We start from the raw sequence: 21,496 nt of genomic DNA, 5'->3' as shown, positions 1-21,496 counted from the left end.
CTGCACATTTACAGAAAATTTATTGAAAATAAAAATAGACTATATCAAGTGAATATATTTTTTTTTTTCGAAATTTCTAGCATTAAGAAAAAATACATGCTTTATCTACTTCTTCTTGGAATTTATCATAAATATAAAAGTGTTTCTTTGGAATGAAGCCAGAGGGAAAAAAAATGCATGAAATATGAATTCGTAGATAGGGATATCTCTGATTTTCAATTGAATAATTTAATTGGAATGAACTTTCACATTTTATTTAACATTTTACATTTTACCCTCTTTCTAATAAACACATTTATTGTTATTGTGTAATGGATTTTCCAAATTTGTGGAAATAAAATGATTTTTAAAAAATCAGTTAACCATTCATGGAAAGATGCGTTTTATAATATATTATTGGAATTCAAATTAATTTCTGTATATATCCACTAATAATAAAGTAGAATGTATGTGTATGTGAGCGCGGGTTTAAAGTCTGTCTGTCTGTAGTTTTGTATGCATAATACATAAAATATTAGATAAATAATACTTGGTACATAGTGTTAGCACTGAAAGTACAGATTTTTATCATATTTAGAACCAAATCTGTCAAATGGTGGGCCATCTGTAGGCATATTTGTTTACATATACATATTTATTTGTATACATATTTGTTTTTCATGCATGTAAATCCGATAACTAAAAAAATACATTGATTTAAATATATGACCTTGGTCTATGGTCTTTTGAAAACAATTGTGATTTTCTGTCATATTTGGTGTTAATCGGTCAGAAAAAAGCACATCCAAAGCACATATTCGGTCTTCTAGTACTTGTGCCTTAACCATGTACAGGCGAGTAACAGTCAATGATCACCTGCTAGCGTCGAAATCCTGATCGATATTTCGTTCCTGTTGTTCACCAACACCACGCAATGAATGCACAAGCACTGGCTTTCTTTACTATGCTACGATTCGCATGTGCAATTTTAACAATAAAAAGCTGAGCACTTATGAACATTCATGGTCTTGCCCAAAGTCTATAATTTTATATGGGATAAGGGGTAACTAATTTATTAAGGAGTATGTAAATTTTGAGTCTTCTACTGCCACTGGTTTCAATACATCATTTTTGTATCGTGCATCACCACACTTTAGAGATAAATGCGACCTTAAAATAGTATCATGTTATTTGTCCAACCCATACTTTTGATCAAATATAAAGCAATCAGAAATTTTATTGCTCTCATGTTCATAAAGCAATTAGATACCATTTTGAGAACTTAATTTTTCATTGACTTAAAGAGACTTGAATTTCTTGATATTCAAAATCTTGGAGAGAATTTATTTCAGTATCACCTGGATTTTCCATTCCATTATCGCAATGAATGTATGTCATTGTATAAATTACTGCGAAGAAAATTTTGCTTAAGACTATATATATATATATATGCAAATGTACTCTAAATACTATGAACGTTACGCTCTCAAAATACTATGAAGTTTTTCCTGTTCCTTTTTTGGTTTTAGTTTGAATAAGAAATAATTTTTAGTTGCGAGTCCGAAACTATTTCGTATCGTTTTCATTTTGGTTTCGTTTTCAAAATATTTCTTACTTTAGATTGGTTATATATATATAGTGCATAACATTATTCCATAATTGTTTGAGAAACAATTAATGATATCTTTTTTTTAATATTTTAAACTTGTTCTTAAAAATATCTTTTTTTAAACTATTGTCAAATAGAAATTGTTGCGTAATGATTAAATAATGGATCCAGTTTTGCATTCAGAAACGCTCTTCAAAATACACATATTCATGCAATTGATTTTGTAATGCATTACAGAAAAAAAAATTAATGCTTGGTTTTCTCTAAATTTATTTACTGTTGTAAATGTTGAATTTCACAAAAATAATCAATATAAAACTACTTCAATCGAATCAAAAATGATGTATTGTGCATTCCTTTATGAACAAAATTGAAATAGGATAGAAATCGGTTGTTATGATATATTATGTTATTATAAAACATTGGACATTAATTCCATATGAGTATTATTAACCTCTCTACACCTGTTTATTGAAAGGTTAATAAAAAACTTTGAAATCATAAAATGAATAACAGTGGCCAAATTGGATCAACTGTAGTACGATGTACAAACTCTGGAATTTGTTCAAATTTACCTAGCAGATAACATATACTCTGCTAAACCTAAATAATTGGTATTTCTAAATTCTAAATTGCATTACTGCATCGAATGAAATAAAAAATGGAAAATGGCATTTCAATGTTTTGTTTAAATTTCTAAATTTCAATTTCTAGCTGTCTCTTTATAATTGTAGTTAGCAAAAGTATGACTCCCTTTATGCTATATTAATGTCTTTCCGATTTTGCTCAAATTATTTTCTATTGAAATTCATTCTGACTTATTAACGGGTGAGGACAGAACAGAATACTAACATTTACACAGAAAATTTTTATCTCTTTTGCATTTTCAGCAATAAAATTGAACTCTCAATTTTGTATTTTTAGCTGGAATATGTATTTAAAAGAAAAAGCATTTCCCATATATGCCACTTGCTTTCATTTAATGTAATTTTTTTTTCTTTCTCTTTTTGTTTCATATAGTAGTATGATTTTAAATTCATACTATTTTTACTAATGAGCAATATAACTTTTTTCAAAAATTTAATGAAATGCCAGAATACTGACTGTAAAGTTTTACTATGACTTTAAAGTCAATTAATAAATAATTATTTCCCTTATTAATGCAGTTCAAGATAATATTATCAAAGATTCAAATATGCATGAGATTTTATTTTCATTTCCCTTAACTTATAATTCAACCTCGCGAGTTTCATAAATATTTAACTCATTTCAAATAGTGAAATATATCTGGCCTTTGATTTGGCTGCCAAACTTCAGGTATTATTTCAGCCCTCATAAATAATCATTAACATCCGTTAACTCTTCACAACAAAGCTGCTCAACTCACAGTTCTCATTTACTGTGAACGCAATTCCCTAAATAGATCTGAGGCGAATTATTAGCGACTTTCTGTCGCCAAAACAAATCATAGCAAACAAACGAAGCTGCCTTCCTACATTCAGGATATATTCTCATGATCAAAGGAATATTTCTCGCATTCAGGCAGTTGGCGATAAATTCCAAAGAGGTGTTTGGTATCCAGGGAAACTTGCGGGTTAGCATACATAATTGTTTGTGCAATTGGCTCGTTTAATAAATATGGATATTTAATTAGCTTTGTGGTTTTAAATACGACGCTAGATTCTTGAAAGGAATAGATTGGATTCTGTGCTTAAATCCTTTTATTACAGCGGATCATCTTGCATTTGGCGACTGGGGATTGAACGATATAATAGTTTAATATAAAATTTGATTATAAATTCATTATGTACTTCGTGAGCAAAGACATTAGAGAGCTTAACGATTGTGGTATTCATTTGAATAGTCTAAAATTAAATGAGTACAAGTTTTTAAAAAAGTTTAGAGCATAAGGCTTAAAGGCATAAGTTTGTAATTTTTAAGCTATTTATGCCAATGCCATGGGTTGGCGAGTTTTATTGTGTTTGATTAATATGCATTTTTCTATGTCATATTGAATATTTTTCTGTATACTTCTGATTATTCGACTAATGATAATTAAAATAGCAAAGTTTAATATCTCTACAATTTCCATTATTTTAAAGGAGTCTTACTGTTTCATGCATAAACGAATATTACTTTATTTATATTTAAATGAAACTTCCATTATACATTTCTAACGGAAGAAATTATGTATGTTGTTATAAAATTTCAAAGTGCAAGCTCTAAAATAAAGTTATTACAAGGGAGAAAATCAATTTTAATGAATTGTTCGTACATGTGTTGCAGAATAGAATAAAACACTACCCAAGAAACGAGAATTTTCAATTAGTAAGCCAGATTGTTCAAATCTTCTAAAACGATTATATAATAGTGAAGAGATTATTAGATTCAATTGTTCAAAATAATTCAACCTAATAAAAGATAAAATTACTAACATCCAGACAACTTAAGATGTTAAGATCTTAATTTTAAAAATCTTGAAATTTTGAAAAGCTGTGTGTTTGTAAATGAAATAAGTTTTCTTTTATTGAAATTTCCTCTAAAGGACCGCCTAAAATTAGTATAACCAAAATATCAAAAAAATTTATTTAAATGCGGTAGCTAGTTTGTTTGCTTATTTTTATGCATGACTTACAAACACAGAATTTTTCAATGAATTATTTATTTACTCTTTTTTTATAAATCAATTGCTCATTTATATTATTTCTGAAAATGATTTGTTTCATTTTCAAACAATAGTATTAAAATAGCATTAGCTCTGATTTAATTCATGCAGTTTCCTATAAATTTATCTAATTATTTTTAGAAAAATCGCAAAACAGTGTTTTGCTTTGCTTGATGACTCGATTTTTTTATAAAAGAAGTTAAAATAAGTACCCTTTTTTTTCAGACATTATAGTTGCCAAAAAATTATTTAAAAAAAATTGAAGATACCCTAACGGTTATTCCTAACAAGTGTTTCATGTTTGCTTTCTGTTTATTCGATGCGTTTTAATTACAAATTCAACTGCATGAAAGAGTACCGAAGAGTATTTATGCCCGAAGAATTACATTTGCAAGAAATTTTGGATGGAGATAAGTAGACTTGTTCGAAACATAATGCTTCTATTTGAAATAATTCGGGATGTTTTGAATGAGATAATTTAATAAAAATTGTTTTGAGTTGCTTACACAAAAATGTGCATTCAAAAGTTTCTTATCTTTTACATTAAAATATAATAAGAAGTAAAGAATAAAAAAAGTAATCATTTGTTTTGCAAGCACAATTGAAAACTTTGATGCTTAAGCATTCACTAACTAATTTCGGATAAATAGAAGTCTCACATCCTTCATTCCATTTGTTCGAACCGGTGATGCTTATAAAGTGTTGCGTAGAAGCAATAACCACAAAACAGCTATCTATGCCTTCGGAGTTAAGTGATGGCCGTTTTAGTCACAATTACAAGGAAATTGTTAGTGCTGTTTTAGTTGCAACTATTAGCCACGGCTTGCTTCTCCAGAAAATGGTAATCATCGAGGTGGAAATTATCCAAGCACATACCATCTCTACACTCTCAATGACCTTCAATGCACGTGCTCTTGTTAACCTCAGGTTATGCATATAAATAACTAGCCGCCTTTGGCGACCAGCCGGTTCGCCAATCTTAATGTTCGTTAAAATTTTAATAATTAAATATTTTATGCAATTCCAACTTTAATAGATTCTTCAGCAAAATATTTTAAAACTTCAAATTTGGATAGTCATATTATTCACTCATAATATTATAAAGGCCTTCAGTCATAACGTGATATGTATCTCTCTAATTTTCTGTTACCCCTCGTATAATTTATGCTTTAAATTAAAGTGGAAAGGATTAATCTTCAATTAATATAATAATATTTTTTTACTGAAACAAAGCATTTTTTTTAATAATATGATTACTGATAATAGAGTCACTGAGCGTTTAAACTTTATGGGCACTAAAGAATATCTTTCTTAATTTATATAATATCTCAAGAATTTGTCAACAAAATTTTCTCAGATTCATCATGAACAGATCGATTCATTAACAATGTTTCATTTTAAATGCATCAAACACTAAGAAAATAAAATGAATCGTTTAAAATAATCGGTCGAAAATAGGTTTAAAAAAACTACTTAAAAAACGATGTACTTAAAACTATAAGCATATATCAAAAAATATATAACTAACATAAATACAATTTAATTACAAAAGCATGCAATTAGCCTAAAAATAATTTAAATCATTGAAAACAGGTTAAAAAAAAACTACTTAAAAAACGATGTACTTAAAACTATAAGCATATACAAAAAATATATAACTAACATAAATACAATTTACTTACAAAAGCATACAACTAACCTAAAAGTAATTTAAATCGTCCGTTGATAATGGTTGCCATGCCAACAATCAGAACGCAGTGCGCATGCGTGAATTTTCTTCGCCTTTTACGGTAACGCAAATGCGTGAATTTTTCTACGCCAGTTGGGGTAACGCTATGCAGATTATACATTTTTAATTTCCTTTATTCTGTGTTATTTTAATTCAAAAGTACTTCAGAATGAATCTGAAACATGGATTAATTAACAATGTTTAATTTTAAATGCATAAAACATTAAGAAAATAAACAGAATCGTTTGAAATAATCCGCCGAAAAATGTTAACCCAAGCCTCATCACTGTTGGGAGAAAAAAAGAACTAAAGCCTAAATCATTTGGCGTTGGGGAAAATGGAAGATTATTTTGGCGGGAAAGTTAGTTTTTAATTAATAATTAAAATTCTAATTAAAATTTCAAAAAAAGGGACCTCAGGTGCACATTCCCGACCTCCAAGGTATACATGTACCAAATTTGGTAGCTGTATGCCAAATGACTTGGCCTGTAGAGCGCCAACTCACACACACACACACATTGAGCTTTATTATAAGTATAGATAACAAATTTCGTTCAAAATTCATTTCGCACAAATAATTTTTTAATATCTATTGCAAATAGATATTAAAATTAATTTATGTGTCACAGTAAATTGAAATATATATTATTATATATTATTTCCGTGATCACAATATTTTCATATTTTTGGTGGTTCTGCGATGAAATCTATGAAATATAATGGTATTTGGAAAAGATAAAACAGCGCCTGAGTGGTTTCTCGAAATTTTCTCCCATACTTTCTAATAAAGGTGTTATCCCAGAGAACGCCTTGCATGGCATTGACGTGCAATAATTACGAACTATTAAACTCTGGCATCAATTTAGCATTTTTACTAAATATATCATGTCATACTTGGCGAGCTTTCCCACGATTGACCCCTTTCAAGCAGTTAATAGTGTCCGAAAATCAAATTTGTGTTTCAGACGCTATTTTTTCTAACCGATTGACACAAAACCACACTTATAGTCACAAAATCCCACACGAAATTTGATACATTCCTGTGATTATGTTTTTTGAGTTATCGAATTTGCAAGTTTCTAAAAGTACAAACCATCATATGGCCAAACCTTTGTTGGATTTGACTCAAAATTTGATAGACACTATTTGATTTGACGCTATAGATGTTAAATCTGTGTACCGAATTTTATCTATTTAGTTCTCTTAGTTTAGTAATTATCATGTTAACTTATATTGAAGCAGCTGGGTAGACAAACTTTCTCTGAATGGATTTTGAATAAAATCTGACAGAAATCTACAATTTGGTATAAAGACTATCCCAAGTTGTATTCGTCTAGATCAAAGCGTTTTTGAGTTATCTGTGTCAAAGAGAGACTGGCGGGAAATTTCAAAACACGTGTTTTTCAAAATCAGCAAGACCTAAAACATGGCGATTTCAAAATTTCGAGTTTGAATTTGACTATTACTATACTTTCTCTATTTAATGCATACGAGGAAGTTTAAGAAACATTAATCTATCAATAACCATTTAGTTTTAAAACTCGACGCAAAATTAACATATTAAAAATATAGAAGAAGGAAAGAATTTGTTAAAAAAATCAAAGCCTTTTGTAGTCTGTAATTAAAGGCAAGAATACATATTAGTAGTAGTAGTACATTATTTAATATTAGAACGAAGTATTTTTGGCCAAAAATGTAAAACAGAGTTGGAATGCAAAATAGAATTAAAATGAATTGTTTAAATTGAAGTTCCAAGACTTAGTTTTTACATATTTCAGGAATGTTGGAATGTAAGTTAATTGGTTCACGATAGAATATTGGTGAAGATTTGGAATTTCCATACCTTTACAAAATTTCAGTGAAGCATACTCAGTCTTTGTGTCCAGGAGAGTACAGTTTATATAGCACGAGACTGTGAAAACATTTCAAAAATAAAAAAGAATTATTGTTATGGAAAAAAAATAAATTACAATGAAACTCTTGCGGTCTTCTAAAAGAAAAAAAATAACTAAATTATTTCCAAAAGACTTAGATCCATTTTTAAAAAAATAAGTCGATATAAATCAATTATATCTTTTTCTTGGAGCTAAATTTTTCCAATAAGACAAGCGATGCAGCTTAATCAGGAAATTCACAGACCAATGGAAAAAAATCTATTTTCACATTACAAGAACTTTTTACCAGTATTTCTTATTGTTGCTGATACAAATGTCTGCGCTCTGCAAACCTTAGTTTAGTCCATTGTTCCGAAATCCGACAAATAATATCAAATGGATTGTTGGCCTTCGAAACATGAGCAGAGGCTATTTGAACCGTGGCGGCGAAAAAGATCTGTCTCAGCTAATATTTGATTGTGAAAAATGTAAGAAGATTAGTTTCAAGCAACGAACGGGGAACTTTTTCTTTTTACTCTGGTTTTGTCAAAATCCATCTACGGCGATGATGAATCTTTTTGGAAAAAACAAACAGATAAATTCAATTTGTTGATTCTTTTTCAGAGTCCAAAGATCCTGTAGCCATTGATGTGAAAAATCAAGTTAGTTTCTACAATTTATTAGAAAGGTTGATGTCAGATCTTCTGAGGCGTCAAAACAATATGGAATCCTTTATTTACAGGAAAAAACAATAAAACAATAGAAAGGGCAAAACAAATTCGATTAGAGTAGGAATTTGTTTGAAAGTAACATGAAATTACTATTAAACTTTAAATAAACTTTAAAGTGAATCAATATTGAAAAACTGTTTTTCTACATCTCTTTCACAATTACTCATGCCAAAAATATTTATTTATTAATTTAAACTTCAAATTATGAACTTTATCTTTCATATAGAGGTATCCCACCCAGATTTCTAGACTGCGAAAAATCAAAAGAGTCAGTAAGAAAATCTGAACATTTTGTGACTATTGTTTGGGATGAGGACATTTTGCAACTATTATTATTATTCTGAAGAGAAAATTTAGGGATATTTTACTGTTGAAATGCAATATTTTAGCAATTATTCAAATGACATTTATTGTAATCAACACACATGCGTTATGAATATAACGTGCTCAAAATATGATCTGATATTTGATGATAATTAATTGGTAACAGTTGTAAAAGAAAATATTTATTCATAATTTATAGATATCATCTGTTCATAGTAAATGCCACATGAATAATTTATGTATATTACTTATGCTAAATGTCGCATTATATTATCTTTCAGCGCCAAAACTCATAGCCAGGCCATTTCAATTAACATGTCAATTAAAATTCACTTTCTGGTATATTCTTAGTTGCTTTTGATCATATCTTCAATGATATTCTACATATTTTTGGGAGAAAAGAGAATTCATTTCTACACTTGACTTACTTTTGCGCATTTTTTTCTCTCTCAAGTGACATGTTAGTTTAATTCTAAAGTGACTAAGAACACCATATTATCTTAATAGTCACAAATTTCGCTAAATTCTCGAACTTAAATCAAAAATTCCATTTTTCGCTTATTAGTGAACAATTTTAATCAAAACAATTATGCAGATTTAGGTTAAAAAAACTTCTGAAGAATTCTTTTTCCAAATTTTTACTACATATAAAATGAGGACATATGTGGATGAATCAGCCTGCAGACAGAAAATAACAGTAATAGCAACTTTTATTTTTAATATTCATGTTACATTTCTAACCTGTCACTTTTGTTACATTTCTAACCTCGATAACTATAGTAAATTTTAACAACGAAACACTGGTTACTTGAGTGAATTACTTCAACTAAGCCCCTTCTTTCTGCCTAAAATGATTTATTGGGTAATTTCACCTATACGTTATAATAAACAAATTAATTTTACGCATTTCATGGCTTTTATATAGAAAGAACATGGAAAAAGCGATAAAACCTGCCTAGAAAATGGGTCTTAACCAAACAGAAAGTAATATTTTCTCCAAATTATTAATTTATAATTGGAATATAGAATTATTAAAAGTGAAATTTCATTTAACTTTCTTGGAACTTCAATCCCATTCACAGAACTCCCCTACTATCCAGAAGTGCCGAGAAATGAAATTCATTTCGGCTATATTTAAGCAAGAATTAATAATAATAAATGTATCAATGAGGATATATATATATATATATATATATATATATATATATAGATAACTGGTTTACAAAAAATGGCAGGAAAACATAAATTCGTGAAATCACGTCATGCCATGGGTAGAATCCAGATTAACACTGTTAAAAATTTAAAACTGATGATGAAATAAAAATATTCCAGGTGAAGCAGCGTTTTAAAATTTCAGATTAAACATTTAGAAAAAATAAAAATCAATGGGAAGCAAAATTCAGAGAACATTAATAAATCGTTGCCATAAATTACAAAATGAAAACTGCTAACCAAAGTTTTTTTTGCGATTATCTAAAAGTGCAAAAATACGATTTAGAAGGTACGGAAGGAAGTTTTAGGAAGGAAGTTAGGAAGTTTTCTTTTATGGAAATTCAATAATAGAATTAATAGCATATTCTAAAAGTTCACAAAAATCAGTTTGAGCAAAGAGTAAAATAAAGAAATCAGATGTTAAAATTCAAATACTAGATACGAGGCGGCAAAGAGCTGTTGCTTGTGCAAAGGTGAAGGTAAAATCCAATTAATTTTAATAATAGCATTACCACAAAGTATTGAAATTTTTCAGATATTCTCTAAATAAAACTTTTTTGAGAAACATAGAAACATATTAGAACTAAACTTTTTTTGAGAAACATATTTATATATGTTATTTATATGTTTATTGATGGCAGTTATTGGAATTATTGAGTTAATTGATAGCTTTTTGATACCATGAAACATATATACGTATCTATAAACTTACGTCATTGAAATTTCTTTTCAACATTTTTTTAAATATTTGTAGTGTCTGCTTAAAGTAAATATGGAACGTTATATAAAAATAATACATATATTCGTATGTGAATTTATTCTATTTCAGACGATTGGTTGAAAATTCAATCCGATTATTCAAATCATTTTGAAGTTAATTTAAAACAATCATGAAAAGGGAAATTTGAGTATAAAGTAACTTTTAAATCAATTCTGAGGGATAGAGCATCACATCACATTTGGATGGAAAGTCAACATTCATCTTGGTAATAAGGATAACACTCACTTCTTAAGAGGCATTAGAAATGTTAGTGCTTCTAATGTTTATCTGACAAACTGCTCCACTTTCTGTGCATATCCAAACAGATTCCAGACTTAGCAGAAAGCCTGTATGAATATTTTATAAAATTTTCTTCTACGTTAGATGGAGTTATTATTATATGAATGAAGCGGAACCCTTTTGTACGTATGCCCTTCAGGAACTTCCCAAGTAGGTGCAGAAAAAGAGGCTTTTCCCTAGTGTTATTTATACAGTGATATAAGAGAGGAAAGTAGTATTCTGTGTTGTTCTCTGTATAAAAGACTGACGGATATTGTATCTTCAACGTTTGTAATTAGGAAACTTCAATTCTAACATAATTTTTTAAAAAATATATTAGGAAAAAAGCCGTGGAGTTAAATCTAGTTGTTCTAATTTAATGACTATTTACTTATGTTCAATAATAATATAGTACATTTTTACTTTCTCTTATACAGAGAAAGTATTGTAATCGTCCAAAAAATTCGAATTCAAAATTTTAATGAATCTCCATGTTTTAGATTTCCATGAGTTAAACATTTTTTGGAAACATATGTCTATCTGTGTGTAACAAAGATCACTCAAAAGTACTCAGAATTAGACGATGAAATTGCTATATGGTCTTTAACCAAGTTTGTAAATTTCTATTAAATTTTGAGCAAAATCTATTCAGTGAAATTCTGCCAGTCAGGCCATTCGAAAATAAGTTAACATAATAACTACATTATGAATGAAATGGAACTAGATAGAGTTAAATATAGATTTAAATCTATATTGCAAACACTTATCAAATCTTGAGTCAAATCCAAAACACTAGTCGAACATCTGTTGTCTGTACTTTCAGAAGCATTTAAAAGCGATAACTCAAAAACCTAAATATATACACTTTAAATTTAATTATATGACGTATTTGTAATTCTGTGTCACATTTTGGTTTCAAATAGTTTGGAAAAAAAACGCGTCATAAACACAAATTCACCTTCATTAGAGTATGCGAGAAAGTTCCGGAGAAACCATTCTTTCTGGTTGCGTCATAACTTTTGCCAAGACCATTCTATATCTTTGAAGGAACATAATACAATTCATTCTCTATCGAATGCAATCACAAAAGAGCCTGATTAAAAAAGGAAAGCAACAGATCTGCGGTTCATTCATAATTTTATTTGTAAGTTTTATTTTGTAAATTTGAACTATGCATAATCGAGTATATTTGTGTTCTTTTTGCTGTCATTTTGTGAATTATCCTCGGAATACGTTTATTCACTGTCTCCTCGCCAATTAGTTTCAATTCGCCAAGATGAATTCATCGTGTTACTAAGGTTCATTTTCGGTCAAATATTCTATATATCTTAGCACTAAGAAATGATCAATTTTGCAAATCCAAACTTATTCAATTTTGGAAAACCAACTAACATTCGCAGTAATTAATTCTTCTGGCTCTTTAATCATATACATATTATATTAAATCCTTATTATTAATAAATGCATATTGTATATTTACAATAGAATCTGCAAAAATTTAAAAGAAAATTAGAATATTTATACGATTATCATCAATTTAACACTTTGTTTTTCTATTATTTTAAGTTAAATAGGGAATAATTTCTCTTAACTTTAAGCATTTGAAGCTGGTTGATTCTTAAATTTTTTGAAAAGGTTATTTGATTCAAATAGTAAAATTAGGAAACATAATTATCAAATAGATAATTCCAAAAGATTTTAATAAATATTGAGTCGAAATGTCTTTTCTTTGGTAGTGCTACATGAAACTAAGATCGATTAATAATTTCAAGGCGAAAAATTCTTCTTCCACATGAGCAATTAGTAAAAAAACGCTTTTGGAATATATTTACTAATAGTCCTTTCTTCAGCTTTTAAATTTTGAAGTATTGAAATTCCATTTAGGATTACATAAATATCTAAATATACAAACGTTTGAATTGATTGATATCATGAAGTGGATCATTATCGTATTGACAGCTCATTGATTCTAATTGCTTGATTAAAATTATCAGTGTACCCTCTAAAATATGTAGCGGGAAGATGAAATTTTGTTTCTTTCTCATCAATTTTTTTAAAAAAATGTCAAGCCATTATAAAAACACTGGCAAAGCCACTATGGCTCAATCTTAAAGTTAAGGATTGCTAATTTTATAAAACTATCAAGGAGATAGTATTATAGATTATAAAATGATGTATAAAACAGTTATTCATAAATTTTATTGGTGAATTTTGAATAATCTTGGAAGTAAATTGTAAGTCGTTAACATTTTATTTATTTGAAATATTGCTTATTTATTTTTTTAATATTTCAGCACAACATAATAGATTAAATTATCTCGGATTATCTATTGGTACACATAATTTTTTTAATACAGAATTGATGAAGTTTTTTCTGTTAAAATCTATTTTGTTGTACCTTTGAATTTATTGCTAATGTCATATTCAACGAACCAAGTTCTAAAAGCAGACATCTAAAAACTTTCTATTATTGTTTTGCTGTATTAAAAGCCTTAGCAGCCATCTTGCTCTTTGATATTGGCGACTTGGAAATAGTGGTCATATGATAGGTATACTAAAGTAGATTTCAGTCATTGTTTGTTTCATTTCAAAAATATTATAATGTGCATCAGGTTTAATCTATTATTATTAATTTCTAAATTCTGAACTATCTTCTTCATATAAGATCAAGCACTATTTTAATGGTTTTATTGTTAATAGGTTAACAACTAAAACTTTTTAAGATTTTTCGATAAAACTAAAGGATGCGTCACAGAGTTTTCGCCAATCTCGATCAAATCATGCCAAACAATAGAAATTCCTCCAAATATCAGTTAAATAATACAGTTTTAACAAAATTACTGTTTGAAGCTTATACAGTTTTCTTTCGTTTGGCAGGCATTTCATATTAATTTAATTTTAAAGGCAATGGGCTTTAAATGAGGATTAAATCATAACTTTGGCAATACTCCAGAAATCAATTTTAGTTAGACATGAATACCTTAATACTTCCAAACTTAAATTTGTATAAATAATAATTTGTCCATTATGGAATTCGATTTAACAGGATTTAACTAGCCAAATACGTTTATCCTAATTGTTGTCCAAAATTTCGCTAAAATGGCAAAATAAACAAATATGTGATTAACTTGTAAAATGGAAAAAATTGCTATCACATATGATATGGCCACCAAATAACCTTTTCACAGGAATATTCGAACTTTGATATAAGACTCAATATTTTTTAAACCAAAAACTTACCAAAAGTTTTGTTAGGAAGAATTAATTTACTTACTTCTTTTGGCAAGACTTATGAACATAGTATATTACCGCCAAAGTCGAATTTTTCCAGCCGTGGTTCGCCAAATTCGGTATTAAATTTGATACAGTAAGTATGATCTAACTATTTGGCGCAAGTATCGTGAACTTGAAGATGGGGTAGTTTTGTGTGTTGAAATCTATTCTTCCAAATACAGGGGAGGGGGATATAAATCCGAATCTAAGCCAATTTATTCAAGATGCTTGGTCATTTCAAGTTTATTCTTATACAATTTCCAGTCTTTTTATTTACTTTTCTGATTCATTTAAACTACTTATATTTTATTGATAAAAACTATTTTTTTTAATTCTACATGCGATTTTCCCTGCTTCCACTTGTCCGTTATTTTATTTTTTTCTATGAACGGAATCTTTTTATTCGACTCTTATCTGTTAAGCTTAAAGTCATGTAAACCGCATTCAGTCACGCACCAACCTCTGCTAACAAGCACGTTCTTCCCTTTTCATGAGGCTCATAGATACGTTCGCTGATTCACCAAAGAAGCAATCCATTATTCACGACTTTTTCTGTAAGTTCATAACTTCAAACTAAATATGATTCTAGAAACAAAGAAATCCTTGCGTGGGTTCAGTGACATGACAAAATAAAGAAGGAATGATAAAGGAGGATTGGAGTTTTTAATTTATTTACTGTTTGCAATCTTTTTAAATTCTTTTATTCTTCGTTAAAGATCACCAACTCAGATTTTGTAATACTTGAGTACTAGCCGCCATTTATGGCCAGCTTGATCACCCAAATAATTGATTTTTTTAGGTGATTACATGAAACAAATGAATTTCATGAAAACTCATGAAAAACATGAATTTAATTGAATTAGTTTGCGACAAATTACTGTGTGTGTGTGTTTGTCTGTTGGGGGATGGGGGTAGGAAAACAATTATACGTTTCTAAATCAAAGTGGAAATGAAAATCCCATTTCCGAACTGATGTCCAAAGAAAACAATTTTTTAAATCTTAATTTTAAAATTGGCCAGAGCATTTGAATCTAAACACAATATTAAAATCAGATTTACACCGTACTTAAAACTTATTACCAAGTCATAATTAGAATCTTAGACCCTTTAGACGCGCTGATGTTACGGAGTATATTGGCTAGTTCGGCAGGGTGTATCATTGTATTTCGCTGGTCTTCTGTTCGAATGCGGAGAGCGACCAACAATTTTATAATTTTTCTTTTTTTTTTAATAAATTTTGTCTATATTTCTAAATTATTCATAGAGTTAATATGAATTACTACAAATAATATATTTCAAAAATATAGTTTAATGTCAAAATATTTCTATATTTAATCGGAATTTTAAGATTCAAGTTCTCGCACATGCGCAGAATATATTCCTATTCTTAGCATTGTGCTTTTAAAACCAGATATTCCCCATATTTAAAACTTATTGAAGAGTCGTAAAGAGAATCTTAGACCCTTCAGACGCGCTCCAGGTACGAGGCTTCGTGGCTTGATAGGCAGGGTGTGTCATTGTATTTTGCTGGACTTCTGTTCGAATCAGAATAGCAAAAAAAAAAAAAAAAAAAATTTACATTTTTTCTTTTTTTTAAATAAATTTTATCTATATTTCTCCATTATTCATAGAGTTACTATGAATTGATCCAAATCATATCTTTCAAAAATATAGTTTAATGTCAAATATTTCAATATTTAATCGGAATTTTAAGAGTCAAGTTCACGCACATGCGCAGAATCTGTTCATATTCTTAGCATTGTGCTCTTAAAACCAGATTTGCATCGTAATTCTTATTGCCAAGTCGTAATGAGAATCTAAAATCTTCAGGCGCTCTCCAGCTACGAGGCTTGGTGGCTAGATGAACAGGTTGTGTCATTGTATTTTGCTGGTTCGTCAGTTCGAATCTCGGGACCGACGAATAATTTTATATTTTTTTCTTTTTATTAAATAAATTTTTGTATATTTCTCCATTGTTTATAGAGTTACTATGTATTTTTCCAATTCATATATTTAAAAAATATAGTTTAATGTCAAAATATTTCAATATATAAACGTAATTTTAAGAGTCAAGTACGCGCACATGCGCAGAATCTATTCCTATTCTTAGCATTGTGCTTTTAAAACCAGATATACACCGTACTAAAAATTATTGATGAGTCGTAATGAGAATCCTGGACCCTTCAGACGCTCTCGAGGTTCGAGACTTGGTGGCTAGATAGGAAGGTTGTGTCACAGTATTTTCCTGGTGTTCTGTTCGAATCTGGAGAGCGACAAACAATTTTATAATTTTCTTTTTTTTTTAAATAAATGTTATATCAATTTCTCCATTATTCATAGAGTTACTATGAATAATTCCAATTCATATATTTCAAAAATATAGTTTAATTTCAAAATATTTCTATATTTAATCGGCATTTTAAGAGTCAAAGTCGCGCACATGCGCAGATTCTATTCCTATTCTTAGTATTCTGCTTTTAAAACCAGATTTGCACCGTACTTAAATCTTATTGCCTAGTCGTAATGAGAATCTAAGATCTTCAGACGCTTTCTATTTACGAGGCTTGTTGGCTAGATCAGCAGGCTGTGTCACAGTATTTTGTTGGTCTTCTGTTCGAATCTGGTGAGCGAGAAATAATTTTATAATTTTTCTTTTTTTTGAAATAAATTTTTCCGTATTTCTCCATTATTTATAGAGTTACTATAAATTATTCCAATTCCTATATTTCAAAAATATAGTTTAATGTCAAAATATTTCAATATTTAATCGTTATTTTAACAGTCAAGTTCGCGCACATGCGCAGAATCTATTCCTATTCTTAGCATTGTGCTTTTAAAACCAGGTTTGCACCGTACTTAAAACTTATTGCCAATCCGTAATAAGAATCTTAGACCCTTCAAACGCTCTCGAGATACGAGGCTTGGCGGCTAGATCAGAGGTATGTGTCATTGTAATTTGCTGGTTCGTCTGGTGAGCGACGAATAATTTTATATATTTTTCTTTTTTCTAAATAAATTTTTTCCATATTTCAAAATTATTCATAGAGTTACTATGATTTATTCCAATTCATATATTTCAAAAATATATTTGAGTTTCAAAATATTTCTATATTTAATCGGAATTTTAAGATTCAAGTTTCCGCACATGCGCAGAATCTATTCCTATTCTTAGCATTGTGCTTTTAAAACCAGATTTGCACCGTACTTAATACTTATTGCTGAGTCGTAATGAGAATCTTAGACCCTTCAGACGCGGTCGATGTACGGAGCCTGGTGGCTAGATCTGCAGGGTGCGTCATTGTATTTTGCTGGTGTTCTGTTCGATTCTCAAGAAAGACAAATAATTTCATTTTTTCTTTTTTTTTAATAAATTTTATCTATATTTCTCCTTTATTCATAGAGTTACTATGAATTATTCCAAATCATATATTTCAAAAATATATTTTAATTTCAAAATATTTCTATATTTAATCGGAATTTTAAGAGTCTAGTCGCGCACATGGGCAGAATCTATTCTTATTCTTAGCATTGTGCTTTTAAAAGCATTGCTGCTGATTGTGTATTAAGGTTAAAAAAACATTATACATTAAGAAAATAAACTATACAGAAATGAAATTGATATAATTAAAAAGGTTTTGCATTGTTTTAAATTAATACTAAAATTATTTTTACGATATTGGAAGGATTACGAATTTTGGAAGAGATAATCATCAATTTCACCTAGTTAAGACATAACGATTAATCCATTTGGTGATAATTAGGCCATTTTGGCGTTCTATTAAACTTTCTGTTTTAAAGATTTTTCTCATTTCTTTTATGCCTTATAAATGAAATTTTAGCGTATACGGTGAATCTTCTCCAAAGCATTTCTAGTGTGCTATTTTGAAGCTTCATTAATTAGCGAAGCGTTGAATTGATTTCAACTGTTAAAGGTATTTAATGAAGTCAAACATTTTTTTATACATTTAGTTTTTTATTTTAGTCAGGAATTTTCGTTAAAGATTTCTTTAAATTTGACTGTTTTTATTTGGCACAAAAAAAAAAAAAATGGAAGCGATATATTTGTCAAAAACATTATATTTATAAATTTACCAGTAGTTCAAGTTAAATTATTGGTTTATTTCAATATAAATATTTGAATGAAGCATACATTTTAATGGTCATTAAGCGCCATTAAAAATCAATCAATCAATTCCAGAAATGAAATATCTATAAAAGTGGATAAAAATGCTTTGTACATCAATAAAATGTAATTATTTTGCTGGGTGGTTTTAGAGAATAAACCTTTAATTTTTCACACGATATTCTGATAATCCCCTTAATTGTATATCCAATTATGTGACGTCTTTAAGTTTAGAATTATATTGTAGTAATAATTCGAATCCCTGGAACATTTAAACTGCGTATGGGTTCTAGAGAACTTAAATATTGAATTATAATATCAGAGAATGATCGATTTAACTTTACTTCTATTTCTCCCACTAATGCTATTATTAAACTTTGGAGTTTTAAGTCTTTATTTTAAACTTAGACAATTATTTAAAAGTCTAAAATGGACCAAATTGAAATTTTAAACCCATTTGTATTTATAATGTTTAAAACGAAAATTGATTAAAAGATGAAATACTAATGCAATATTTTCTATCAATATTTATTAGAAGTGTAAAATATAATTTTTACAGTTTTATGAATACATGCACGCCATAACTGCAGTGAGATTCAAATAAATAAAAGAATCATTTATAATAATGACAGTAATAACTCATTGTAATTACATTAAACTAGTCGCATTTGGGAATGAACTTATTCACCCATATTATTGACATTTTAAGAGGTTGATATGGAATAGTTAAATCATAGGAATTATCAATTTGGCAACGGTTAAGCCAATTTTAGTGCTTGTTAAACGTTCTATTTGATGCTTATTTCTTTATTTCTTTTACATTTTGTTTCCTCTGACTTAATGGGATACCAGCCATCATTAAAACTTTTCTAATAACATTTTACCGTTCTATTAATAACCGAAATGTTTAATCAAGAGCAACAGTAAAAACATTCTGTAAAACAGCACTGAACATATATATATATATATTGAGATATTCTGCTGCTCAGTGCTCTGATAATCAAAATATAGAATAATAAAATATTGCTTGAAGTACGAAGTGTTACTTTTAAAAACTATTTGGCCTGCAGAACTAATCACACCTCTGCCACAATGATGGCGGTCTTTCAAGCTTTGAAATATATGCATGATGAGCTCAATAAGTTGACAAAATTATCCAAGAGGACATTTTTAGAATTCCTTAGAATCATATATATATATATATATATATATATATTGAGATATTCTGCTGCTCAGTGCTCTGATAATCAAAATATAGAATAATAAAATATTGCTTGAAGTACGAAGTGTTCTTGTACTTTTAAAAACTATTTGGCCTGCAGAACTAATCACACCTCTGCCACAATGATGGCGGTCTTTCAAGCTTTGAAATATATGCATGATGAGCTCAATAAGTTGACAAAATTATCCAAGAGGACATTTTTAGAATTCCTTAGAATCATATATATATATATATATATATATTGAGATATTCTGCTGCTCAGTGCTCTGATAATCAAAATATAGAATAATAAAATATTGCTTGAAGTACGAAGTGTTACTTTTAAAAACTATTTGGCCTGCAGAACTAATCACACCTCTGCCACAATGATGGCGGTCTTTCAAGCTTTGAAATATATGCATGATGAGCTCAATAAGTTGACAAAATTATCCAAGAGGACATTTTTAGAATTCCTTAGAATCATATATATATATATATATATATATATTGAGATATTCTGCTGCTCAGTGCTCTGATAATCAAAATATAGAATAATAAAATATTGCTTGAAGTACGAAGTGTTCTTGTACTTTTAAAAACTATTTGGCCTGCAGAACTAATCACACCTCTGCCACAATGATGGCGGTCTTTCAAGCTTTGAAATATATGCATGATGAGCTCAATAAGTTGACAAAATTATCCAAGAGGACATTTTTAGAATTCCTTAGAATCATATATATATATATATATATATATTGAGATATTCTGCTGCTCAGTGCTCTGATAATCAAAATATAGAATAATAAAATATTGCTTGAAGTACGAAGTGTTACTTTTAAAAACTATTTGGCCTGCAGAACTAATCACACCTCTGCCACAATGATGGCGGTCTTTCAAGCTTTGAAATATATGCATGATGAGCTCAATAAGTTGACAAAATTATCCAAGAGGACATTTTTAGAATTCCTTAGAATCATATATATATATATATATATATATATATATATATATATATATATATATTGAGATATTGAGATATTCTGCTGCTCAGTGCTCTGATAATCAAAATATAGAATAATAAAATATTGCTTGAAGTACGAAGTGTTACTTTTAAAAACTATTTGGCCTGCAGAACTAATCACACCTCTGCCACAATGATGGCGGTCTTTCAAGCTTTGAAATATATGCATGATGAGCTCAATAAGTTGACAAAATTATCCAAGAGGACATTTTTAGAATTCCTTAGAATCATATATTCTAAATGATTTTATAATTTTCCGTGTATCACTTATTTTGAAATTATGATATTCATAAAATTCGTCTTCCACAATGAAATTTAATTTGAAACTAGAATTTAATCGGATTTTTTTATTATTATTTAGTTTTTTAAATTGCAGTGATGAGCTTTATTAGAATTCTAATTTAAAAGAAAGGTCAAAATAATCTTATCAGAAGTAATTTATCTTTTAATGATATCGTCTGTATAGAAACATTAATAATCAAAATGTTCATCATCAACGGAAAACATTTTACGATATGTTTAGATCAAAAACTTGATTTTATATCCCGCATATCGTACCGAACTTTTTCAGAAACTTTTCGGCTCGTATAAGAAACTTGATTAGAGATGATAATCACAAAAACTACGACATGAGCGGAAATTAGGCGTAAGAATTAACTTTCCCAGATTTTTTTAAAACTCTCTATAAGAAACATGTTTCGCAAGTCCTAGATTTA

The 21,496-nt window shown here is 28.7% G+C and overlaps 2 protein-coding genes across 3 annotated transcripts in view; one reads left to right on the top strand and one right to left on the bottom strand.

Annotated features, from left to right (window-relative positions):
- Positions 1-21,496, bottom strand: part of LOC129969416 (uncharacterized) — a 147,659-nt gene that overhangs the window by 60,987 nt on the left and 65,176 nt on the right. The window lies entirely within an intron of this gene.
- LOC129969415 (dual specificity protein phosphatase 19-like) overlaps positions 1-21,496 on the top strand; it is a 113,152-nt gene that overhangs the window by 64,549 nt on the left and 27,107 nt on the right. The window lies entirely within an intron of this gene.

This window comes from Argiope bruennichi, chromosome 5 (assembly GCF_947563725.1).
Source record: "Argiope bruennichi chromosome 5, qqArgBrue1.1, whole genome shotgun sequence".
NCBI lineage: Eukaryota > Metazoa > Arthropoda > Arachnida > Araneae > Araneidae > Argiope > Argiope bruennichi.
Note: the sequence above shows the minus strand (reverse complement) of the source record. Positions and strands in the feature narration are given on the sequence as shown.